Source organism: Pinus tabuliformis, chromosome 2_2 (assembly GCF_031772625.1).
Source record: "Pinus tabuliformis cultivar Carrire ecotype Pingquan chromosome 2_2, CPIR1, whole genome shotgun sequence".
NCBI lineage: Eukaryota > Viridiplantae > Streptophyta > Pinopsida > Pinales > Pinaceae > Pinus > Pinus tabuliformis.
In genome coordinates, this window is record NC_142300.1 from 576,253,833 (window position 1) to 576,281,701 (window position 27,869).

A 27,869-nucleotide genomic window follows, 5' to 3' on the forward strand; every position below is an offset into this window, starting at 1 on the left:
CAAGCTAGAAGTGGTGTTCCAGCAATAGATATGACATTTTCCATTGTTTAGACTGCTTCTCGAAACCATGCAAAACTCGTCCAAAGCTCTTTTAAATCTGGAGGCCATAAGCACAGAAGCTACTCCCAATAACAAGGTGTCATCCGCAAAGAGGGCATGATTTATGTTTTTAACACCTCTTGCAATACAGAGTCCAGCGATATCCTGATCTGCCCTTTTTTTTTATCTAGGTAGAAACTGAGGACAGAGGCTTGAAGAACAAATAGAAGGGGTGAGAGAGGGCACCCCTGCCTAAGCCCTCTCGTGGCTTTGAAAAAATCAGCAGCTCTGCCATTTACTAAAGGGGCAATCCAAGGCTCCGAGATGCAAGCCTGAATCCAATTTATAAAATTCTCTCCAAATCCAAGCTTGTGTAAGACTTTCAGCAGAAAGCTATGCCTAACTCTATCGAAATCATTTTCTAAATCAAGTTTGACAACCATACCTTTTTCATTGCGCCTCAGGCTTGAGTGGATTGCCTCTTGGACCATAATGAAATTGTCCACAATCTGTCTACCTTGGATGAAGCCTCCTTAGCTTTCCGGTATGATTTTGGGGAGGATGGGCTTCAATCTATTAGCGATGACTTTGGTGATCAATTTGTAACCAATATTGCAAAGCGAAATCGGGCGAAACCTGTTAAAGGAGTTGGCCCCCTTCTCTTTGGGAATGAGAGCAAGAAAAGCAGAGTTCGTGCTGCCTCTGATTTTCTAGCAAACTTGGGATTTTAGAACCATTTTGTAGAGATCTTTTTCCACAATAGGCCAACAAATTTGGAGGAATCTAGCTGAGAATCCATCCGGCCCAGGGGCTTTGTCTGCGTCCATGGCAAAAAGGGCATCCTTGACTTCATTCTTGGTGACTTTAGCTTCAAGGAGGTGATTCATTTCAGCAAAAATCAAGGAGGGGACCACATCCATCATATCTGAATTTTGATCCAGAATTATATCTTCACTATACAGGCTTTTAAAATGAAGGGAGGCTGCTTTTTTATGTTTGCATTATCCTTGTGAATGATAGAACCATCTTTGATTTCGGAAATGGAATTGGTACATTTCTTGGCCTAAGCTTGTTTGTGAAAGAAAGAAGAATTCCTATCCCCTGCTTTAAGCCAGAGACTACGAGACTTAAGTCTCCAGTATTCTTCCTCAGCTAGACAAGCCTTGTGATAGTTTTGCTAAAACAGGGCTTCTTTATCTAGAATCTCTTTTGTTATGTCAGCTATTTCAGCTTGAATATGGTGAATTTCTAGAGTGTGTTGAATATTTTTTCTTTCATTGGCTGGATTGGGCAGAGATTTGACCCAGCTTTTCAACGCCCTTTTCACTCTTCTGAGCTTCTCTTCCCAGACGAAAAAGGGGGAGCCTTTGACCGGCTGCAGCCAAATGCCCTTAACTAATTGCATGAAGTCTGATTCCTTAGCCCAGAGCGGGCTAAATCTGAAGGGAATAGGTCCAAGATCAAGCTGAAACATGAGTTCCAGCTTGATGGGTTTATGATCTGAAGTACTGCAAGGGAGAATATGGACTCTAGCCTCTAATCCAAGAAGAAGAAAAGAGCTTTGAATAAAGAATTTGTCCAACCTGGCATCTATGTGGCCAGGACCAATTCTTTTATTATTCCAAGCGAACTTGCCTGAGGTTAGCTGGATGTCTAGCAGGTCCTAGTCCTGCATAAGGTCCTCTGCCCATTCCCTAGCCGGATCACGAACAACGCTGCCTCCTCTCTTATCTGCTGATAGGAGAGTGAGGTTGAGGTCTCTGGCAATGATGATATTCTCGAGATTAATTAGATCTGCTTGGTTTCTTAAGGAGTCCCAACAGGCCTTTTTTTCCCTAGCGTTCACAAGAACGTACACGTTGAAGAGACTAAAAATCTGATTTGTTTCTACATGCTGCAATTTTAAGAACAACCAATGAGAGTTGAGGGTCTCAGCAATGACTGAGAATTTGTTAGCGTTCCAAAGGGTGCCCACCCCACCGGAAGCCCCTCAGGCTGAGATTGCTTTCGCCTCACATTTATTCCAGAGTTTCTTACTTACCTGAAGGAAGGTGGATTCCTCCAGTTTGGTCTCCTGGATGAGAAGTATGTCTGGAGCTTCTATCCTGATTAAACTTCTGATGGCTTCTTCTTTGATTCTGCTCCCCATACCTCTACAGTTCCAGGAGACAATCTTCATCATTTGTATTTCTGGTTGGCTCCCTTGGAGCCTTGGGGCTGATTTCTCGCCATCTTAGGTTTTGTCGCTAATAGCTTCTCAAGAGTTGGCTGGCTGCCTTGGAGCTTGTCTTTGAAAGTTTCCAGCTCTCTTTTTTCCCGATCTGTTTTGCGGCCTCTTGTGGATCTCCTTGTCGAGGCTTGTGATTCTCCTATTTCGCCTTCTTCCTCTGAGCCTTCAGATTCTTGCTCAACTTCCTCGACTTCTACAGTGTTTCCTTTGGAACTCTCAGCAAGGCTTGCCCCCTTGGGAGAAGAGGGGGTACCTTTTGTGAGGGGGGTTGATTTTTGGATATCTGCTTCCTGTGTTTCCTCTATTTGTGAGCTTAGAGGGGCGAATTTATTTTCTTGCTCCATTCTGACAGGGGGTTGTTGAGGAGGGGCTTGTTGAGGGCCTCTTTCGGTTGTACCAACATGTTTTTGGGTTTTCTTGGCACGCTTGACCTGATTCCAGCCTTCTTCTTTACCCTTATTTGGATCAGCATTGGTTGGGCATCCTCTGGCGAAGTGGCCGTAGACATGGCATTTTCGGCACTTGAAGGGCAACTGCTCATAGTCAAGCTTCTGTAAATGAGTCCAGCTTCCTACTTTGATTTTGATGGCTTCCGGGAGTCCCACCTCAAGATCTACTTCTACGCAGATTCGGGCACAGTCATATTGATCTTTGTTGTTTGCCCAGTCTATGAATTTCCCAAGGGTGTTGCCGATGTGCTTCAACGAGTCCCAGTTCCAGCAATGCACTGGGAGATTTGGAAGCCTGACCCACACCGGAACAGTCGTAGGAACGTCAACTGCAGGGTCGAAATCTGGTGTCCATTTGTTGAGATAGAGGCCTTGGGGGCCCATGAAATAGGGGCCATTCTGGAAGATTAGATCCTTGTCTTCCTTAGAGGTGAATTCGAAGAGAAAAAACCCTCGTCCTAAGAAATAAGATGTGACGCTATTCTTGATCAAAGGAGCCCAGTTCTTGTTGACCCAGTTCTCAGTGGACTTAGGAGAAGGCCATAGTCCGGTGAACTGACCGACAAGTGCTCGCTCAGCCAAGGACAGGGCGACTTGGATCGGAGTCTCTGGCGGCAGGGAGATTTCAGGAATATCTTCGAGCCTCTTGACGAATTTGGCAGCTTCATTCTTTTTCTTTTGCGGCAAACTGACCAAGAGCCGAGAGAAGGCTTCGGCAGAAGAAGAAGGTGGAGGAGGGGGGCTGCCTGGGGCGAGCCCGGGACCTCCATGGACACGAACTCCTCCCAGCGGCAAACGAGCCACACAGCAGGCTCTTAGCTGAAAAGTGCAGGAAAGCAAGCCCAGGGCCTCGGGGCCGGAGGGCAGGGGGACCTAGGGTGCAGGCACCGAAGCACAAGTAGTGAACTAAGGTTTCGCTACCAGGTCAAACTGCTCCAGACGAAAGTTGATCAACAAACATAAAGATGTCCAAATACATCTTACTAGGTATGAATAAATGAGTTGAATTTGAGTCACTTAGAAGGTCCAACAAATAGGGGACATTGATGTATTCCCACTATTCATTGGCGAGAGAACTTGTCATTAAGGTATGTAAGCCTCAAGGTACTAAAAAAAACTCTAATCTTGAACCCAGTTAATGTGTTGAAGTCAATAGGTAGAGACTTGCTAGAAGGAGGGCCATAATGAATCCCTCATCATCTAACATGAGCATAAAGTAATGATTTAAAGGACCATAGATGAAATATTTACATTTATGAAGTAGGATTTATTTGGAAAAAAAGGAAAAGGACAATGAGGTAACTCAAAATTATAAGTGACTTGAATGACATTATTCATGGGTTAGAGATGAAATGTAAGTGAGGCAGGAAAATGTGAAATTTGCAAAGGGAAAATGGTTTTGCAATCATGATCTAGTAGTAAGAATATGGAAATTCATGGATGGAATGTACACTTAGAAAGAGGAAAATGAATGAGTAGAATGGGACTATGGATGTGATTTGATATAGACTTGACTTTTCATGTTCTTCTTGAAAAAGAGATTGGTCTTTGAGAACCACTTGTGCAAAAATTGATGTTCATTTATCATCCTGGAACCTGCAAAAGCTTAGCACTAATTTGCAATAAAACATAAGATCCTGGAAGGAGAGAGGTAATCAGTCTCTCTTCATACGATATATACACAATAAATTCATAAATAGTGCTAATAAAACAAATTCAAAGAAGATAAATAAAAATGAAATGCACTTTTTACCTGATTAATCTTCTTCAATGGAGAAAGATGCTAAGTTTGGAAAAAAAACATAAATATCCTTGCGCGAGAGAAAGGCGGGCTTTTAGAAGAAGTTAGTTGGGAAAGATAGGACGCTCTACAATCTGTACTAGGGTTTGAGTCAGGGTTTGGCGCTAGTAACCATGGCAGGTCGTGGAGGAGGGAGTTTTGCTCCCTCCTACAATCAAATAGCCACGAACAGAAGCAAGGAAACTTATCTGCATCGCTTCAAGAAACCAACGGAGGTGATAACAAAGGATACCAACACGAGAAATATAAAACCTCACGAACAGAGAGAAAATCATGAGGAAGAAAGCAGGGAGAAGAGGAAAGAGGGCAGTAGTCAGAAAGCTGCACCTTTGAGGGCGACAGGGGTCTGCAAACCCAAGTCGACCATTACTCCTCGGGTCGTTTTAAGTGACCCAGCGCTACAGGTGCACAGAGATCACATGGCGGAACATGCAATCATATGCAAATTTATGGGGATTTGGCCAACAGAGAAGGCCTTACATGCATGGATAAGGAACCACTGGAAACCCAAGGGGGAAATAAACCTTCACCTTGGATCCAAGGGTTTCTTTACGGTGGTGTTCACAAGCTTAGAAGATAAAGACAGAGTGTTTGAGGGAGGACCCTATTTTTATGTTGCTGCAAGCCTTTACATGCGACCATGGGTGATGAATTTTGTCCCAGAATGAGAAACGTTCACTTCAGTACCGGTATGGATAAGACTATACTCCCTTCCTTTAGATTATTGGTTGTCGAAGTCTCTAAAGGCTATCGACAACAAACTAGGGCATTTTATAAAAACATCAGATGTGACATTAAGAGGCAAATATACTTCCTTCGCCCGGATTTGTGTGGAAATGGACCTATCTGGGGCACTCCCGGATGAGATCATTTTAGAAGTTTATGATGAAGAATGGGTGCAGGCGGTGGACTATGAGCATGTCCCATTTAGGTGCCGTAAGTGCCATGAACATGGGCACCTATATAGAGACTGCCCTTTAAACAAACTGGAGAGCAGCAAAAAAACCACCACAAGCAAAGATCCCAAGGGTTTCACAAAGGTGGGGGGTAAGGGGAAAGGAGGAAAGCAGCACCAAAAGAAAATCAACAAGGATGGGCAACTAAGCCACAATAGTTTCAAAATCTTAGAAGAAGAAGTTGGAAACAACGGGGCAAACCAGAAATCAGAGACTAAAACCAATGAGAAAGATAGGGATACTAGCATGGAGGACATACCAGAGAACAACCAGTAACAGGATGATCTACGAAGCATTATGGAGCTTAGTAGGGACCATGAGATGACCCCAAGTGAGGCGGTGTTATAGACATATTTGGGCACGGCAACCCCAATCATACATGTCCATAAACCAAGGGCTTCTAAGTCCCTAAAAGTGTTGTTTCATACCCTAAAGGAGAAAGGTCAGCTGATTACATCATCTCCCGAAAGTTTTCCATGAAAAACCACTCAGAACTGGTCAAAGCAGGACCATACAGACTGCCCAGTGCAAAGGGTGCGATGCATCTCACCTACCACATGCAAAAAGTGTGATGCATACTAGAAAGCCCTTCTGTAGGGTGTGATGAGCGAGAGCAGACAAATGGCACAAGCAGTTTGCTAAGTGGAGAACCTAAGAATCTTCTAGAAGCTTCTCATTTGACACTTGCCTCCCTGAGTTCGCCCAAGGATGAGTAAGAGATCATGAAATCTCCAAGTGGAACCAAGAACTATTAGAGAGATGACACTAATCAAAATCCCAGAAGCTGACTCACCCCCCTGCAAATATCTATAAATGGATCCCTCATCCCAGAGATCCAAAGGTTGGAATTTGGTAATTTGCAAAGAGGTGTTGCTGGTTTCTCTTTGAAGACATTGTTGGGTGATCTTGCTTTGTGTGAGGTGAAGAGGGCTTTCAAGCTAGGAGGATGGCGCTGGGTCAGACCAAGTGGTTGTAATCCTCTCTTCTACTACTTTTACTAATAAAGCTATTTGAGTTTTCCTCCATATTCTTGTGTAATTTCTGAATATTGTGTTGATATCTTCATTTCTGTGGTCAATATATATTTGATCCTATATTGTTTACAGTGAAAGATCTCTATGCTTTGATGGTATTATGCTGCTGTGAATCTATAGGTGCTCTTTAAAGCGGGACAAGTAAGGAAGCGGTGGCGAGATTCTGTCAAAGGGGAAAGGAAACAAGCAAGGAGCCAAGCGGAAGACTAAGGTTGGTACTCTCTGCTTCTTTCTCATCTCTCTCTCGTAAAGGAAAAAAAAGTGACTTTAATTTGTTTGTTTCTAAGATAGCTACCCGTCTTAGTGGGACTAGCAGCTCTGCATAGACACTAAATTTCCCGGTAACAAAATGACAACTCCACTAGGGAGCGATTAGTTTGATTGCTTGTCTCTATTTGTTTGATTCATAAACCACAGACGGAGCCTAAAGTTAAGCCAGCTAGCCTTCAAACTGCATTTTCCATGCAAGTGCAAAGTAGATCAACGCTGCTTCAGTCAATCTCCAGGTTTGTTTATGAACTGAACAATTGACTTGCAAACATCCTAAGTGCCCTAGAGGTATCTTGAGTAACCTCATTAGATCAGCCCCTGTACTTTGTAAGTTACTGACTATCATTTGCTCGGCCTAAATCCCTGAACTAAACTGAAAATTGTGACCAAAAACCAAGTTAAAGTCCCGTCCCTGGACCATCGCACCCTGTCTTCTTGGAAATCTGGATGCATCGCACCTCCTGTGTGCAGTAGGTGGGATGCATCCCTGTTTCCCTGTGTTACAAGTGTGATGATCAGACAAGACTAGATCTGCCTCCAGATTTTGGTTTTTTCTTCACTTTCTTCAGTTTTATTCAGGAGTTTTTCTATCTATAATCAGTAGACCACTGTTGAAACCCCCTTTCTTTGCATCATCCAACCTCCATTGTACAAAGAATTGTGAACGTTTTTATGTATTGTGCGCCATTTATAGTTCTCTTTTACAAAGAAGTAGCTTAATCGAACTGTTGTTTTTTTATTTGAAAGTGTCACAAGTGTCGTTTTCAATCAAAGAAAAGAATACTTCTCTTTTTTATAGTCGATTACACTGTTACTCTTGTATTTGATCTGAATTTATAGGTATTTCAAGTGTCGAAAGCAGTTTTCAATTCAAAATCGCAAAGTGTCCTCTTGTCTCCTTTTCCTTTTTTTGAAAAGAAAATCGTTAGTATTGTCGCTTTGAAAGAAGAAATAATTCAGATTTGTACTTAGCATTCTTTTTTTCATTCACACATTAAGAAAGCGAAAACAAATACATTGCACGTGCATTTGCATTTAGGCTGCTTGTTGATTTTGATTTAGGACAGTGCATATAGTGTGTGCTCTCTACTCTATGTTGAAAGGATTTCATTTCTCTTTCCTTAGTAGTTAGGATTTTCATTGCAAAAAGAAGATTAAATGACTGTTTATCATCTTAGATTGCATTTTAGGAATTGTATATCTACATCAAGCGGTGAACCTGAAAGGAAAATTTCTTAAGAAAGATCAACTATAAAATAAATTCAATGAACGTAAAAACGCTTTGGAACCTAACGCACAACATCTAGAAGTCTAGGCTAGAGATGTATTCCGACGTCGTAAAGCCTGGTAACAGTTGCTTTCATCGTAGGTTGGGTGATTCCTCCTCTTTGAGACGACAAGTGCCAGTAAGGACTTGTGCTCCCACGTACCGTCGAGTATATATTGGGAGACCACAATAGGCTATATCCTTTATCCTTAGGAAGCCATGTTTGTCGCCCTATCGATTGCAATGCACTGAACACAGCAATCGGGAAGATTGACTGTCGTACCGTAAAAAGTATTCTGCAGTTTTGCGATTGGTTTGGTAATCCCTCTGTCTAGTTTTCCAGAGTAATCTCTTTCGTTCCTTTTCAGACTCCTTAAAGGAAAAGGTCCATCTGAGCACTTGTCAATTCAGGCTCATTAAAAATCGGAGGCGACTAGAGTAATCTTTTTCTCGACTCTTAAAAATTGAAAAAGCAAGTTGTGGCAAAGCGTCTAAAATTTATTTTACTCGGAATAGCCTCATTGTTCCCTCGTTGGTCTTAGGTTGAGACAATGGAATCCACCAACCAAGGATTTCCCCTTGGGGGAAGTCCTAGTCCTTTCTCCTCTTGGGGAGATGTTGGTGCACCTCATATGGCCACATTGTCCCTTCCAGGACTGACAATTGGCCTAGCGGTATGGATTTTCTTGACCTCTGTCGTTCAAAACACCGTGATTCCTAAACAATCAAATCAGCAACTAGATGATACTAGAGTTCCCCCCTAACCTTCTACATCGTTTGTCTCTCCCTCTCCTTCTTCCTCTTCACTTGGAAAAGATAATAAAACTAAAAACCAAGTAACTGAGAAGACGAAGATGGGGAAGGAGAAGAAGAAGAAGGAGCCAACAGCAAAAAGGGGTAGCCGTGCATCGTCTAGCGAAAATCCACACACTGCACCGTCCAAACCTAAATCTCCATGTGTCATCTGCAAAGGAGACCACTATCACTGAGATTGTCCTTGCATCCCACGGATCCTAAGGGACTGGTCTCCCCGCTTGCACAATCCGGTGTCATCAACCTCTGACGATCATGTTGAAAGTACACCATCAACTAGTGAAAGCGAAGTCACTGGACAAAAAGGAAAATCCAAATTTCCCTGCAGACTGTGTGAAGGAGATCATGCCGTCCACCATTGTCCCTTCCTAGACGAAGCTAAAAGAGTCTTGGATAATCATCCTGCATCACCGCGGCAACTCCCTCCTGGGTACAAGAAACTCTTGTCGAATCCATTGCTAGTTGAAAATCCGACTGATCTGCCTTGGGAGTTGTTCGAAGCACCTATAATTGAAGATAAACCCTCTAAGTCCACATCAGACCAAAGTCAACAGGTCGAGATGGCAGTCGACCCCATCTTGACTTTAGAATATTTACCTTCAGATGATACAGTCACCGAAGAGAATGAGAACGACACCATTCAAATTCTTTTCGTAAACACAGACTCCGATGAACATGGGGGCAATCTGCCCATTCCTTTACCGCAGGAAGGAAATTCGTCAGAGTTGTATCTGGCCGTTTATTCGGTCCCACCTCCAAGCAACCTAGTCGTTTCCTTCGATTGGAATCTACTAGGAAGACCCTGTTTACCATCTAATATACCATTTCGAATCATAGTGCAAACTTACAAAATGGTCATGGTTGGTACCATCATAGATGAAGGGGCTTCTGTGAGTATCCTTTCCTCAACTGCTTGGAAAGCGCTTGGTTCACCATCGCTTTTGCCTGAGATGCGATATCTGACAGGCTTTGATAAAGGAACCAGTCAGCCGTTAGGGATCCTTCCAAGTTTGCCTATAACTTTGAGAAGGAAAACCGTTTATTTGAACGTAATGGTAGTCCAAGGACCTTTAGATTACAATCTACTCCTTGGGCGTGACTACATTTATAGCATGGGAGCCATCGTCTCCTCACTCTTTCGAGTAATGTGTTTTCCGCATGAAGGCAGAGTGGTCCAGCTCGTAGACCAGCTTTCATTCCCCGGTTCACACATAGCTAATAGTCAAGTACCATCCCTAACAGGTCTTTTTGCACAAGGAATGTCTCATCAATTTCCAGTCCGTCCACCGGACGAGCGCGAGTGATTCGGTGGTTGTGGCTGAAACCTAGGGGGCATGCACCCTGGTCTGCTTCGGCAGAAAAACTTCAGGTATAGGGTAGGTTTCTGCAGAGGATAAATGACTAGTCTGACACACCCGTCTGTTTAGGAAAATGGGATTAGACCGGAATAAGATACCTCTGTTAGAAGGTAGGCCTTTCCTGATAGAACAAATGTTTTGTTTGCAAATTGAAGGGCAACCTGGAAGGGTAGGCCTTTCCCGATAGAACAAGTGTTTTGTCTGCAAATTGAGGGGTAACCTTGGAAACTCTACTTTGCTATACCTGGGGGCATGCAAACTTTTTGCGTGAAAGTGAAAAGCGACCATTTATTTTATTAGTTTGTAGGTTCTTGACCCTTTAAACTCGTAGGATTGGTCATTCCTAGCTTACATAATAAAAGGAGTCGGAGCATGATTTCGAATGGTGCAAGCTCCCTAAAAAATGAACCTATCGATGAGACATCCTTATTATACAACTGACAAAGGCAAAGAACCGAAGCAACCAGGAGGCAAGAAGAAAGGGAAGAGCAAAAAGAAGAAACAGGATGATTCATCTCCTGAAAAATCTTCCGCAAACCCTTCTGGGCAAAAGAAACCTACTCAGCCATGCCTCATATGTGATGAGGATCATTGGACGAGAGATTGTCCATATAAAGCTGAAGTTAAGAAATTCCTTAAGAATCCAAAAGCCTCAGCAGTATTGATTGGTACGTTTCCAAACCCAGGAACCAATCTAGTTGCTAGTGACAATGCTTCCGCATCCCGAGTCCTTATGCTGTTCATTTTAAAACAGCAAAATGATGCTTTGATATTGACAAGGAATAAAGATTACGGGAATCCACAACTGTTGAACAACAAGGCTACTGATCAACCTAGTAGTTCAACAACAACTTCGACCGAAGTTGTGCCACCCATCATTCCTGAGCTAACGATAAAGCCACCAAAGGGAGTTGTACACAAATCGACATTTAATCCTCATGCTAGAGTGGCACAGAATTATAATATAGTAGAGGACCTAGCCCAATCGCCGTCTGCTATGTTGACACTTGAGGTACTGCAAAATTGCCCCTCCCAAAAGCAAGCTTTATTATCAGCAATAGGTGGGATTGACCCAGCGGATTCCAATCTTGTGGCCTTTAATCATAAAGGATATGACCCGCAGTTACCAGCTCAGCTCGCTTTCCTCATTCAAGTGAAAGCCCTCAACAAAATTGTTCATCGAACAATTATTGATGAGGGGGCATCTACATGTATTATGTCAATGAGTTGCTGGAAAACTTTAGGCTCACCACCCTTGTCGCGATCGTCGATGACGTTAAAAGCATTTGATGGACGAACATACACTCCATACGAGATTTTAAGTAACTTGCAAGTCGAACTGGGGGGCAAAATAGTAGAAATTGATGTGGAAGTTATCAATGGAAACCTCAATTACAACATCCTACTGGGAAGGCCCTGGATTTATGTTATGGCTGCTGTTGTGTCGAAATACTTCAGAAAGATTGCATTTCCCATTCAAGGGGGAATTATAATCGTCGACCAACAGACATTCCTCCCCAACAGTTCGCAAGTTACAGGAAGCATTCTAATGATCCACAGAAGCTCTCAGTCGCTTTAAAATATCAGAGTAGGCCTACTAAAAGACCCTACATTGATGGGTACTTTTGCCCTAGAGCCTCCAAACAACTTAGCAGAAGTGGTAACAGTGGGAACCTGCAATACGGTATCTTCCATTCAGAAGATGTCTGAACACGATATTAGCATGGATCGTCACCAGGTGTTGCCTCCAAGCCCAATAGAAATATTGTAGCAATCAATGTTCTCGGCATGGGAGGAAAACCCCAATGAACACTCATCAAGCGTTTGGGTAGATAGGTCTAAGGAGTACGGTACCTCTTCAGATTCTTGGTCGCAAGTACATTCTACAGATGAAGGAATTGTTCAATCAATGAACATACAAGGGGCACCATGGGAAGATTACCACCATCGTTCCCATCTTCCGGATTACAATGAAGATTACTTCGGCGACCTTAATCATCCATCAGTTTTTTATTTTCTATCAAATACTGTAAACACGGTGGATTCCGAGCGAAATCTATCCAATATTGAAGAAACTATTGCCATAAATATCTCAACCAAACCAGATGTTGTAGAAAATATTCATGTCGGCAAATCTTGTTCTTCTTCAGAACTGGAAGTATATTACGCTCTCTTTCATGAATTTAAAGATGTCTTTGCATGGTCATATGAAGAAATGCCGGGCATCAACTCGAGTATAGTTGAACACGAAATTAAGATGTATCCAGATGTCAAACCAGTAAGACAACGGCTTCGGCAGGTGCACCCAAAGAAAGTCGTTGCCATTAAAGCAGAAGTTGAAAAACTTCTCCATGCTGGTTTCATTTACCCGGTTCCTCTAACTGATTGGGTATCGAACATTGTTCCCGTGATTAAAAAACAAGGAACAATTAGAGTGTGCGTCGATTACAGGGATGTAAACCAAGCTTGTCCCAAGGACAACTATCCCACACCCTTCATCGACCAAATAATTGATGAATGCGTTGGATGCGAAATCTTTTCGTTTATGGATGGATTTTCCGGGTATAATCAAATAAATATCCACCCATAGGACTAGTCAAAGACTGCATTTATTTGTTCGTGGGGCACATTCGCGTACCGTAAGCTACCTTTCGGTTTAAAGAACGCAGGGGCAACTTTTCAGAGGGAAATGAATTATGCCTTCCATGACATCAAGAACATCGTTCAACCATACCTCGACAATCTTCCAGCTCACTCGCGAAAGCGGACCGATCATCTGCAGCATTTGAGAGCAATATTTCTACGTTGCCGACACTACAAAATAAGACTCAATCCGCACAAATGTGTGTTTTGCGTCGGTTCTAGTCATTTACTTGGCTTTTTAGTTTCAAAGGAAGGAATCCGTCTCGACCCATGCAAGGTTCAAGAAATCATCGATTTGCCTCCACCTTCAAATTTGCTTCAGATTCAGAAACTCCAAGGGAAAGCAAACTTTCTGAGGAGTTTCAATCCAAACTATGCCGAACTTGCTAAAGGTCATACGCGTCTTTTGAAAAAAGAAGTACCCTTCAACTGGGATCAGGTCATGCAAGCTTCCTTTTATGCTCTAAAGGAATCCCTAATAAAAGCATCATTAATGTACACTCCTGATTATCAAAGAGACTGTAACTTGTATCTGGCTGCAGCAAATACAACCATCGCACTGGGTTTAGTTCAAGAAGATAATGGAATCGAGCATCCTATTTATTTTTTAAGTTGAAACTTAAATGATACAGAAATCAAGTACTCATATGTTGAAAAGCTAGCTCTCGTTGTCGTTCAAGCAATACAGAGATTTCGACACTATGTTCTCTTTCGAAAAACTACCGTTTTGTCAGATTGCAACCCCATGACTTATATCTTGTCGCGACAGTTGCTTGGGGGCAAATATTCAAAATGGATAGCAATTTTGCAAGAGTTTGATCTGGAATTCGTAAAATCCAAATCAAAGAAAGCTCTAGTTTTCACAGAGTTACTATGTGATTTCCCATCGTCGTCCAACGATTCAACATCCAAAACAACAATCGTGGATGAATCTTTGTTTCTGATATCTTCAAGCGATTCATGGTATGGAGATATAATCATTTATTTCCATACACAAACATATAGGTCTAATACCTCCCGCTTAGAACAGCAACGTACTCGATACAAAGCAAAAGACTACATGATCGTCAGTGATACGCTTTACCATCGTGGTGTCGATATTGTTCTGCGGAGGTGCCTCACCCATGAGGAGGCCGAAAAAGTCCTGAATGATTGTCATTCAGGTGCATGTTGGGGGCACCAATCTAGTTATTCTATGGCACAAAAGATTTTACGAGCAGGTTACTTCTGGCCAACAATGTTGAAAGATTGCATAACCGCAGTCAGAAATTGCCATGCTTGTCAAATCTTCGACCGCAAAACCATAATACCACCCGCACCTCTAAAGCCAGTAGTTGCTGTTGGTCCATTCGCCGAATGGGGCATAGATTTCATGCAATGTAACCCCACCTCGGCCAGGGGGCATGGGTATATCATAGTCGCAGTTGACTATTTTACGAAATGGGCCGAGGCGCTGCCTACATTAAACAACAGCGGCGAAACGGCCGCTCTTTTCTTTTTCAATCATGTAGTCGCCAGGTTTGGTGTTCCACAAGCTATAGTCACAGATCATGGATCGCATTTCCGCAATCACATGATGGTTGAATTGGCTGCCAAATTAGGACTGTCCCACGACAGCTCTACTCCGTATTATCCGCAAGCGAACGGGCAAGTTGAAGCAATCAACAAAGTCCTGAAACGCATGCTGCAAAGGATGATTGGAGTCCATAAACGGAGTTGGCACCTAATCCTGTACTCAGCCTTGTGGGCATATCGGACGTCGGTAAGAAATGCAACCGGGTTTACACCCTTTCAGCTGGTGTATGGCTTGGAAGCGATCTTACCAGTTCAGTGTGAGATTTCGTCTCTCAAGCTCGCAATTGACCTCCTCCCCGGAACTTCAGAGGAAGAAGCTCCTTTCTTAGAATTAATCCAACTGGATGAAACTCAGAGAGAGATTTTTCGGCGAAAATCACATGGAAAATCATTTGTCGACGCGTTTCGAACCAACAACTGTGGTTCATCGTCAGGACAAGTTCACAGAAGCCTGAACTCTATTATTGGATGAAACTCGTCATGATGCCACCATGGCTAACGAAGCGCATAAGAAACGAGTTAAAGCACAATTTGACAAGAATGTCAAACCCCACGTTTTCTCAGAAGGTGACCGCGCATAGTCACATGAGTTTTGATTAGTCTTGACAAACATTTAAAAAGCACAAGAACATTATGAAAACAATAAACAGAGATATGGTTAGAGATTTTTACCTATGACACCCCACTGCTCGCCAGCTGGCAGCACCAAATCCGAGTCACCCCGAAAATCCATCCCAGCATATGGATACTCGGCATAAACCATCTGCTGACAGTTAAACCACTCGAAGAAGGCATCGGAGAATGAAACCTGCGGTTGGCCAGCATGTCTGGCCATAAGGTCAACCCATCTCTGCATCCGTGGCTCAGTCGGTGGTGGCAGGCCAAGTGAAATGTACTGTGGCTGCATCAGTGGGATCTTCTCCAAGGCGAAATCGGTCAAAATAGAACCATAGCCAAAGTTCTTGGATCTTCCGTTTTTCACCTTGGTAAGCTATTCTTTGATAACTAGAAGTACTGCATCACAGTAGTTGAATACCTTGGGTTTGAGACATTCCAAGGCATACTGCATATAGGACCTGTTGGCCAAGTGAAGGGCCGCGCTACCAGCCAATCTAGCAAAGGTGAATAAAATAGTCCTCAAAGGCCGATCAGTGACATCTTGGATACTGATCTTACCGTCCCTGCTCGGTTGAGATCCTTCCCTACAATATCGGCGAATATAATCCCTCACGGATTCACCCCCACGGGCAGAACTTGATAGTGAGAGAGGGGCACCACGCCTCGATAAACCGGTCAAAAAGTAGATGTCCTCAATAGTCATGGGGATGGATTTGCCTCTTATCTGGAACACTTGGTTGGTAGGATCCCATGCATCAAGGAAATATTGCAACAAGTTGATTTGTTACCTCATGCTGGAAATACAGAAGAATTTCAGCAAGCCACAGTTCTGCAATGCAGTTACCGTACCTGGATCATGTAGGCAACCATGTCCTCTTCTTCATGCTCGCGTTCACGCCATGTAACAACCATTTTTCTCCAATGAATCTCTGAAAAACAAACAAGAGAAGAATCAGGGTCCTAATTTGGCAAAAAACAGGGAAAATTTCCATGAAAAATCAGTGCAAAAGTTTTCCTCCTTGCGCCCATCGCACCCTATATGTGTACTCAGTGCGATGCATACATTTTGGCTAGTGGCTAGCTTAAGATGCATTGCACCTTTCGATATACACTAAGTGCGATGGGGGCAGAATGAAATGTTCAAACCCCAGGGACCCAGAAAAGCAGGAAAACATGCTCGGAATCCAAAAAGGAAAGAATGTAATTGAAGAGCTTAGGTTTAGCTCCTACCTGGTCCAGACGGTGCCGAAAATCATCCACAGAATCTCCCAGAATCAGCTGGTGAAAATCAAAGGGGAAAACACCTCCAGAGCTCCAACAGTCACAACTCCAAATGAAATGGTAAAATGAGGGGTAAAAAACTATTTTTAAGTTACCTTTCACGTAATTTAAGTAGGGAATTGGTTTTTTAACTCATTTTTCAAGCATATGTCCTCATTTCTAATCAGTTTGATGGAGAAATTGAACAGGTAGTACGACCATCAAAAGAACATAGTGTTAACAGTGAATCAAATATCAATGACCATTATCACGAGCAGTTTTACGTGAAGTTCAAGCTCGTTAAAAATTAAACCTAGCAATGAGCATATGTTCCACCAGAGTTTAAGCTCATTAAAAAATGAACCCACCTTCGGTAAATAACCATTGTGAATGATTATCATCAGCTTTTGAGCCTTGGTCGTGTTCTTACCATCACCTCCACTCTGTTTTAGCTGATCATTCGCCTCCATTTGATTGTTTACCCCTTTTGAGGAACAGCTGCAATGAGTGATCCTATTAGCCACCTTCTTTACACTGCCGTGATTGGAAAGTTCCAAACCTTACCTGGAACCAACTGCTATTTGAAAACATCACTCGTTCCTCAAAAAACGAGTCTCCTTTAAGCTCTTTTCATCTGACTCGTAAAATATGAAAAGATTGTCGAGCAATTGGCCTCTCCAACTTGTTAAAGTGATTGGAAGTGTTATCCCTCCTCTAGATTTTAATCTTTTTGGACCTGAGGGATTATTACACAAAAAGATCGAGTGTTTGTCTTGTTCGGCTCGTTAAAACTATCGAAAAGTCATCCCTTTCGCATTGTTTTATACTTTTTCGGATTTAGGCGATTATATTACGAAAAAGGAATATTGGAGTCTTATTTCCGTCTCTTTTCAAAATCTCTAAAATTGAAAAGGACCGAGTTATCCTTGTTGTTAAACTCATTAAAACAATAGCAACAAACTTGTCCATTCAGACAAGAGCGAGTTTCACTATTGCTAGGCTCGTTAAAACATAGCAACGGGTTTGCCCGAAGGGCAAATTATAGAACAAGCATATGTTATCCTCCTCAAACTTGAAAACAATAAAGAGGTACTGGTCAAAAATGACCGGGGAAAATTGGGAAGAAAACTTAAAGAAACTTTATTGGTAGCAGGTCGCTCTTGAACATGACACTTTCACTCCATCACCATGATTGAGTCGGGTTGGGTTATTCCGTTCACTGGTCATATCACCATTGGTCCACCATACCATCCACTTTTGGGGTTAACGCTACCAATCCATTTCAGTGTCGCCGATATGTTCAAGAGAAGTCGCTCAGAGAATTCACCTACCCAGCTTGTCTCTCATTCGCTACAATACCTTCACGCTTCATTCTTTCATGACCGCCACCCTGAACCTTGTATCATCAGATTGTTTTCACCTCTACAAAATCATTTTCTCCGTTCCATGTCATAGATGTGGGATCCATTAAAGCCCTCCTACGACAGGTCACTTCTGTCGACATCAGCTCATTATTCAAGAATCTGACCTAGGGACAACCCTTCCAGTATTTTGAAGCTTGCATGCCTCAATGGAAAGTTTCTCACTTCTGGTGACAGGTTTACACTGATGGGCTTCGACCGAAAGACTTTGCGTGGTGTTCGACATCAACTCATGTATTCGCACCACATGAATTGTACTGCAGTACCTTGAGGGTCATCATCATTATCAGTGATTCCTCTCGCGTCTGTTAACAACTTACATCATTGGCTGGTAATCAGACGATGTCCTTCCATGTTCGACATCAGAACATCTTTTCACATGGATCGACTTGTACTTTCGGGCAAAGATTGAACGAGTTTTGAAGACCCCGAATCTAGTTTCATCCATCTGGTCTGCGATATATTCAGGAAAATAAAGACATCAAATGTACATCATTGCTGCACAAGTAATCATCCAAAATAAGGGATGATGGCTCTACCAGAATCATCAGTCTGCACATAGGCGATTGTCTGTCCTTTGTACATGAAAATGAATCTATCAAAGTTGAGCATGGGAATGCCCACCTCAGCTAGATCATGAAAATATTATGAAGATAATGTATTGTATTGTATCTTATTACAGGTCACCTTCCAGCGTGAAAAACCTCCGATCCTCATTATAAAGCATTTCACCCGGCATCAAAAAGGATTTATGACCTCATACTTTAGGGGGCAACTGTTATAGACATATTTGGGCACTGTAACCCCAATCACACATGTCCATAAACCAAGGGCTTCTAAGTCCCTAAAAGTGTTGGTTCATACCCTAAAGGAGCAAGGTCAGCTGATTACATCATCTCCCGGAAGTTTTCCATGAAAAACCACTCAGAACTGGTCAAAGCAGGACCATACAGACTACCTAGTGCAAAGGGTGCGATGCATCTCACCTACCACATGCAAAACGTGCGATGCATACTGGAAAGCCCTTCTATAGGGTGCGATGAGCGAGAGCAGACAAATGGCACAAGCAGTTTGCTAAGTGGAGAACCTGAGAATCTTCTAGAAGCTGCTCATTTAACACTTGCCTTCCTGAGTTCGCCCAAGGATGAGTAAGAGATCATGAAATCTCCAAGTGGAACCAAGAACTATCAGAGAGATGACACTAATCAAAATCCCAAAAGATGACTCACCCCCCTGCAAATATCTATAAATGTATCCCTCATCCCAGAGATCCAAAGGTTGGAATTTGGTAATTTGCAAAGAGGTGTTGTTGGTTTCTCTTTGAAGACATTGTTGGGTGATCTTGCTTTGTGTGAGGTGAAGAGGGCTTTCAAGCTGGAAGGATGGCGCTGGGTCAGACCAAGTGGTTGTAATCCTCTCTTCTACTACTTTTACTAATAAAGCTATTTGAGATTTCCTCCATATTCTTGTGTACCCTCTGAATATTGTGTTGATATATGCATTTGTATGGTCAATATATATTTGATCCTATATTGTTTACAGTGAAAGATCTCTATGCTTTGATGGTATTATGCTACTGTGAATCTACAGGTGCTCTTTGAAGCGGGACAAGTAAGGAAGCGATGGCGAGATTCTGTCAAAGGGGAAAGGAAACAAGCAAGGAGCCAAGCGGAAGACTGAGGTTGGTACTCTCTGCTTCTTTCTCATCTCGCTCTCGTAAAGGAAAAACAAGTGACTTTAATCTGTTTGTTTCTAAGATAACTATCCGTCTTAGTGGGACTAGCAGCTCTGCATAGACACTAGATTTCCCGGTAACAGGCGGGAACGGAGGACCATGAACTATAGGAGATTCTTGAAAGGGAGAACTTGGATCTAGAAAAGTTTCTGGAGCAGGGTATTACCAAAGGGTTTGACTCCCTGCCAAAAGAGGAGTTTGACAGGGTTCAACAGCTCTTCCTATGGAGATCCCAATTGAAGGGTTCTGGAGTCAAAATAAATCATGACAGCCAGGAAAATAGAGGGATAAAGACAATGGAGGAAACACCGGGGCACTCTTCCAAGAACCTGGGTAGGAAAAGAGGGAGGAAAAGATAGAATGAGCTGCTGACAGAATGTGGAAAACTCATGATCAACTCAGGTAAGATGAAAGATCTCACCAGTTACTCTTTTACAAACCTTTCTTAATGAATCTTACAACCTGGAACATTAGGGGCCTAGGAAGTAAAAGGAAACAAAGAAATCTCAGCAGTAGAGTAAAAGAAGAAAAACCATATATGGTTTTCATTCAGGAAACAAAGTGCTCGATGGACAAAATCAGAGAAATACATAGCAAATGGTTAAGCAAGTATGAGTATCTAGAGGTTAAGGCAGACAACTCGGCAGGAGGGATTCTCACACTCTGGGATCCCCAAAAACTTGGAATCCTGGATGCGGAAGCGTCCAGGAACTATCTTTCGCTGGTAATACAACCTGTGGGTGATAAAGAGATTTATATGTTTACAAATGTCTATGGTCCTCAAAAACTAGAAGACAAACTCAAGTTTCTCACTTCCATTGAGGAGCTAAGAGAGAGATATCTTTATATGCATTGGATTCTGGCAGGAGATTTCAATATGATCAAATCTCTTACAGAGAAAAAAGGTGGCACCAGAATACTAGGCCGAGACTCCATGGCCTTCCAGAACTTCATAAATAACATAAGATTAGTGGATGCTGAACAATAAACGGTACTTTCACCTTGAATAACAAGAGAGGAGGGGCTTCTCAAGTTGCCTCTAAACTAGAAATATTCATAATCTTAGAGGACTTATTTCTCACAGGCCCTGACATGTCAGCGTTAATCCTTCCTTTTGGAGGCTCAGACCATTGGCCTGTCCAGCTTGAAGCCACCTTTATGGGTACACTGAAGAACATACCTTTTAGGTTTGAAAATGTCAGGCTCTCTCACCCTGACTTCACCAGCAATATTGATAAATGGTGGATGGAGGACTTGCCCTTTCAAGGCACTGAAATGTTCATGCTACAACAAAGACTTAAACACATCAAAGCTAGACTCGAAGAATGGGACAAAAAACAATTTGGTAACATTTTCAAAGCCAGAAAAGAAGTTGAACAAAAACTTCAGGGGATTAATCAGCTCATGATCACGAATGGTTTTACCGAGGAAAGGAAAACTCAGGCTGACTCTCTTCAGGAAGAATGGGATGATAGGTGCAGGCAAGAGGAGATTTTATGGAGACAAAAATCGAGAGTACAATGGATTAGAGAAGGGGAAAGAAACACAAAGTTTTTTCATAAATCAACTTTGAGTCACAGGTCACACAACAAAATTTTAAAACTTAGAGATTCTCAAGGGAAAGAGTTCGTCACCCACAAAGAAATGGAATATTTCCTAGTACAACACTTCCTTAGCATTGCGGATCCTATCTTAGATAGGTCACAGTTCATCAACAAATTCACAAGGTATATTCCCAAGCTTGTAACAAGGGAAGACAATCATAATCTGAATAGGCCAGTGTCTGAAGATGAGGTCAGAGAAGTTATCAACGAGATGCAAAATGGGAAAGCTCCTGGCCCAGATGGATTCAATGTGGACTTCTTCAAAGCATGCTGGAAAACAGTCAAACAAGACATCCTTGATGCAGTGGAAGACTCAAGAAGATCCAAATCGGTCTTGAAGGCTCTCAATGCCTCTTTCATAGCTTTGATTCCAAAGCAGGAAAAAGTTATGACACCAAACAGATTCAGACCCATAGCTTTATGTAATGTGGTGTACAAAATTATTTCCAAAGTGATCGCTAACAGACTCAAGCCCCTTCTTCCAGCTCTTGTCTCAGAGGAGCAAACTGGTTATGTGGAAGGAAGACAGATCCTCAACAACATCATACAAGCTCATGAGATGGTACATTCTCTTAAGAGCAATAAGCAAGCAGGTATGATTATACAGCTTGACCTAGCAAAAGCTTACGACAAGCTAAGCTGGTCTTACATCAGGGCAGTGCTGAAAGCTTATGGTTTTGACCACAATTGGATCAAATGGGTTATGGCCCTTGCATCCACGGCCAGTTTTTCAATCCTGCTCAATGGCTCACCCTCAAGAACCTTCATGCCTTCTAGGGGTCTAAGACAAGGAGATCCGCTCTCCCCCTTCCTCTTTGTGCTCATGATGGAAGGGCTAGGTAGAGCGATAAAAATGGCAAGTGTTGAGGGAAGAATCCAGGGTTTGAAACTCACCATAGATGGAGTTGCTTCAACTCACCAACAATTTGTGGATGACACTATGCTGCAGGGCATTCCCACGGTCAAGGAAGCCAAATCTTTTAAACAAATCTTGAATGACTTTGCTATGGCCGCTGGTATAGAGGTAAGCCTTGACAAATCAAAAGTTTTCTTTTTTAACACTGACATTGCTATTCAGAGAAACCTTTCCAAAATTCTAGGGTTCCAAAGGGATCAGTTACCCTCTAAGTACCTTGGAGTGCCCCTTACAGACAAACCTCTAAGCAGGGGAGTGTGGGAGTCGGTCATTAACAAACTTCAAGATAGGGTCAAGAAATGGACATGTAGATCCTTGAATCTTGCAAGGCGCCTTGTGCTCACAAAAGCTATCCTACAGGCCATACCCATTTTCATGATGTCAGCTCTTCCTGCTCCTAAAGGAGTTTTGCAACAGATTAGGAACATTCAAAGAGATTTTCTTTGGGGCAAAGGGGAAGAGAAAAAGAAATGGGCTTTGGTAGCTTGGTACAAGCTCTGCAAACCTAAGGCCCATGGAGGTTTGGGGCTTCATGACCCGGAAACCCTCAGCAAAGTTTCGGGTGCAAAGCTTTGGTGGCGATGGCTTAAGGAATCGGCAACCCCATGGGCTAAGCTTTGGAAACAGAAATATGCAAATAATTGGTAGGAGAGGGATCATATTCGAATGTCTGGGCTTATTAGGGGCTCCCACATTTGGAATATTGCTTGGGAAAATAGAGGCATTGTTTAGTAGCACAACTTCTGGGAGATCCGAGCTGGGAACCTGGCAAGATTCTGGGAGGACAACTGGCAGCAAGAACCAAACCTGTTTAGGGAAGAACTAACCGATCTCAAGAATGACACTAAAAACAAAGGTTTATGCATGGTAAGTGACTTCTGGGATCAGGTAAGGAACAATGGCAAATGGAGAATATGGAAGGATCTAGGCTACAGGGAAGAGAGCCCTTTAAAAGCTCAGGTAGACTCTCTTGCTATGGACTTGGAACAGAGGAAGATTTTGGTATCATCCTCGTCTGACCAACTAAGATGGGGAAGAAACATAGAAGGTAACTTTAACATCAAAGAAGCCAAACGAATAGCCCTAGGGTGTGATTATCAAAACCCTGATAAGGTATGGAAGGACCTTTGGCAGCACCCGCATTGGATGAAAATAAAGTTGTTTATGTGGCTGGTTCAACATAAGAAAATTCTAACGTGGGAAAATCTTCTGAAGAAAGGTTTTGTTGGCCCATCCAAATGCTATCTATGTGGTTCACAAGAGGAGACGATGGAACACTTACTCAACCTCTGCCCATTCACCTCCACCTTGTGGGATTGGGTGGCCTCAGTCTTCAGACAAACTGACAGGGACAGCCTCAGCATTACCAACACTTTGAAGAATTGGAGAAAAGACTTCTCAGGCAATGAGATCATCAACAAAGCTTGGACTCTAGTTCCAGGCTTCTTAATCTGGGATGTCTGGAAAGAACGCAATGGCAGGATTTTCAAGAACAAAACTGGCTCAACCCAGAACACTATTGCACAAATATTAAGACAGCTCAAAGACACTGTTGGTGCCATGTTAGGGAGACCTCCTGAGAACCCGACTCTGCCCCAGGACGCTCATATACTGCTGCAATTGGGTATCCATTTGCTAGTTCCCCAGAGCATACACAAGCATGTGAGCCATATAAACGATGGTAAAGACTTTTGGCAACCTCCTCCTCATGGTTTCTTGAAAATTAACATAGATGGAGCCTCCAAAGGTAACCCAGGGATGGCTGGTTTTGGCGGGGTCATCAGAGATGAGCAGGGGTGCATAAAGGACATCTTTCATAGTCATTTGGGGACAGCCACAAATAACATGGCGGAGCTCATGGCCTTAGAGAAATGCCTGGAAATACTAATTGAGTCAAATTCTCATAATGCCATCATTGAAGCAGACTCTGAATTGGTTATTAATGCGGCCAAGAAGATCTGTAATGGAAAAGCACCTGGAAAAGTTTCAAAACAGTGGCGGCTTTTGCAAGTCTTTCAGCACATTCATTCCCACCTACAATCCCTGAGAACGGCCAGCTTTGTTCATGTGCGAAGAAAAGTCAATATGCTAGTTGATCGTCTGGCGAATGAAGGAGTGTTTTGCAAGGAAAGTTATAGCAGGTTTGCTTGGGATTTGACACCCTCAGGGAAATTGCATGAGGATTGTCAAAGACAGGCGGCCAAAGACATGGAAAACTTCCAAACTATTAGGAATGAACAAGAAGGAAGACTAGGGGAAGCAGGAGAAAGCGGAAGCGTAAGTCTTTCTTAACCGTTGATCCACCGGGAAAAAGAAGAAGAAAAATGCTTAAAACAGAGCTTTCTACAGGGGAGAGGCACTTGGTAAATAGCAGGCCTCTTAGAACGTCATCAGCCAAAGATCTTGACAGCCTTCGTCATCAAATGGCCATCGGGTGGATAAGTAATCGAAGGTTAACTACTCAAGTGGACCCGAAGTTTTTCAGAGTAGCGGTTTATAGTCTCCATCGGGTCTGAAAAGAAGGTAAAGGATATGTAGGTTTTCGTTCCGATATCTCGGAAGACCGTCAGATCAACAGGGGCTCAATCGTGTGGTTCTCAGGTTCTAAAAGTGATCAGAGCTTAAGTTTCAATCCGGACCCGAACATTTATAAAACAATGGCTCACAATCCTTATCGGGTCCGTGAACCAGGTAAAAGGGGCACATGTTGCCAAGATGATAGTGTTCATGACCATCGGATCTCAAGGGAGCTTGATCGAAACGTCTAAAAACGAACCCACAGTTTTACACTTTGACTGTTTATTTACCTTGTCAGATCCGTAAAGTTGATAAAAACCATCACTGGGGGTCCCATCGAATGGCCATTGGGTTGGTTCATGGATGGTGACTTAAATTGTAAGCCTCAGGTTGAGGGTTTCTGGTTTATTTCGAGTTGTGTAGTTGGTTACTCTTCATAGGGTTAGCCCTTGATGGTCCTTACATTTGTAACGCCATGTAACATATGTAACTTTTCTTGCGGCTAATAGAAGGCTCCACTCTTATTTGACAAAAAAAAAGATATGCACTTTTTACCTATCAGGAAGCAATACATTTTGGACTACCGATAAGTATTCTGTTGATAATTTCTTCGTTTGATATCGAATTTCAGTGATTCAAAAACCAGGTTAAAGCAAATTCATATCAAAGACATGTTTTTAATGATTTAATGCTTTTTCCAAGTCCAATCGCTGTAAAATCCATAAAGTGACTATTTTTTATTATCTCAAATTCTAATGAAAACTATCCCATTGTGTATAGCTCATCGATATCTTTCCTATGATGCTTGAATAGCATCAAACGGACATTGTATGAGAAAGTGATGGTCGTTTGAAGTTTTAGCAAAACAATAAAAATAAAGGCATGGATGCCACGTGGCAGCTCCAGAAGGTGCCATGTGGTAGTACGATGTTGATGTGGACGTTGACTTGGTAGGTTGTGCACTTTTGAATGGATAAGGTGATGCGGCGAATAGTTGGACAGTTGAAATGGGCCAATGATACGCTGCCACATGGACCAATTCAATGTCACCACGTGGCATCAAAATTGTCGTCTAATTAAGGGTTGTCAAAATTGTTGAATAGTTAACAAAATTTGGCCTCTATTGGATTTAAACTCATGACCTCTCTTTTACAAATTCACTTGCCAACAAAGAACAATTCAAATTTGTGAAATAAAAGCCATAAAAACTTTGTTTAAATTTAAAAATATTAACCATTTGACAAAATGACTAATGAGGCAACAATTTGATAAAAGTGCAGCAAAATAAATTCACGATTTTTTAGAAAACTTCCAAGTGTCTAACTTCTCTAGGGCACTTGTCAATCAATTTCATGCCACCAAAATGTTTGATTTTCAATTGAACTCATTCTCTTGCAAAAAAAATGGATCTCATAACCAATTTATTCTATAAAAAATTGAGCCAAAACATAGAATTCACAATTTTTTTTATTGTTGCAGATTGAAAGCATGGAGAAAATTTGGCCCCTCTCTGCAAATTTTATTAAATAAGGTTGGTATTTTTTTTTTTGGCCCATAGTCGTACTTGGTTGCCCCTCATCCCTCTCCTCTCGTGTTGGGCGTTGGGCTTGGTGGGAGTCGTGGTCTGGCAGTATGCGTCGGGCCTCGACGACTTACACATATGCGTTTGGTCGACCTTAAAGTTTAGCCTCACATATATGCGTGGGCCTTGCCTTTGGCTTGGCCTCACGCTATGTGTAGGGCAAAGCCTTATGGGCCAAAAGCAAAACGTAAAACTCTTTTTACAAAAAATTATAGTAATGTTTTTTTAATATTTTTCAATTTAATTTTTTATTATAGTTTTTAAAATACTTTTTATTATTTTCTAATAATTTTTTTTAGTTATTTTAATTTTTGTTTCAATGAATTTTATTTTAAAAATAACTTATTACTAATTTGAAAAATAAATAAAAAATAAAAAAATTATTGTTTTTTTTTAATTCTATTTTATTTTTAAAATTTTAAAGAAATAATTTTTTTTAATTCTAACTAATGCTTTTTTCTTTTTTAAGTTATAAGAAAGAATTAATCTTTGTTTTGGTAGCCAAAATGATAGGCTTCATAGCATTGTGCATCCATGAAAGATATACATTCGAATCTTATATCTAATACGAGGGATGTGCATGAATAAGAATTAGCTAAACATGAATCTTTTATCGTACGAGCGATCCCGTCTTGAGAATGAAGAGAATTAACTTGAAAACACTGAAAACCCTTCAAGAAAGTGCTTACATCCAATGAGACAGTGCTGAAAAAAATAATTATGCGATAGAATTATAATCTACCTGACATAACCATAAACTAAAGTTGAAGTGCCTCGACTTCCTGACAAGTCCTTGAACTTTCAAATGTTGAATGATTGAATTTTGAAAGCATGGTTAGGTCAACATTTGTATGAAGACAACTATCACTTGTTCTTTCAACAAGACCATTTCATCAAGTGGAAACTACTAGAATTAACAATTTCATCAGATTATAAAAATTATAAGAGAAATGTTCAATGATGACTGCATCATCTTCTTCATCATGGGTAATCTTATCACCTTGTGTGGATTTCAAATTTAATTCATTAGAATGCAAATTAGAAGAACATGATATATCAATTGATTCACTATACACATCTCCACATAAAATTTGGTGAGTTGAGGAAGAAATTCCTATGAGAAAATCTTCTATAATTAGATCAGATTTTGTATCAAAGCTTCGAAATCCAGGGCTTCTTGTGAAACCAAGAGATCATCCAATATACTTAGACACTCATCATCATGCATATTAGCGATATCATTATTATCCAGATGGCAGTTGCCAAAGGTTTTAGATTGATTCATCATCTTGATTTCATTTGATTGACTATCAAGCTTACTATATTCTAGACCAGTCAAGAATGAAGGAATAACATATTGACATAGAGGATTTTGAAAAAGGAAAGAGAGATTAAAATCATCTCCACCCTTTTGTTCCTCTGCAAGTGAAGTGTGACCACCCTGTACTTGACTAAAACTTGGACCAGCGAACTGAGGATCAAGAGTATCTGAAGAACATGTTGGTGGAGCATATTGATCAAGTGAATCAGCGTACAAAAAGCTATGAGATGTAGATAATGGAGGATAAAAAATGTCCTATGAAGATATCATTCTTTCATTCAAATCATATTAAAGTTTGAAGTTATGGGTGTTAATGTCATCTTGAAAAATCAAGGGAGTGGTCTTCACCATAGGCTTCATGAACCATTCCAAGTTTTCCTCAATAGGATTTAAATCATGGGAAGTGGGTGAAGGTTGAAAAGACAAATCAACAATTTGATTCTCATATTTCCCGACTTCG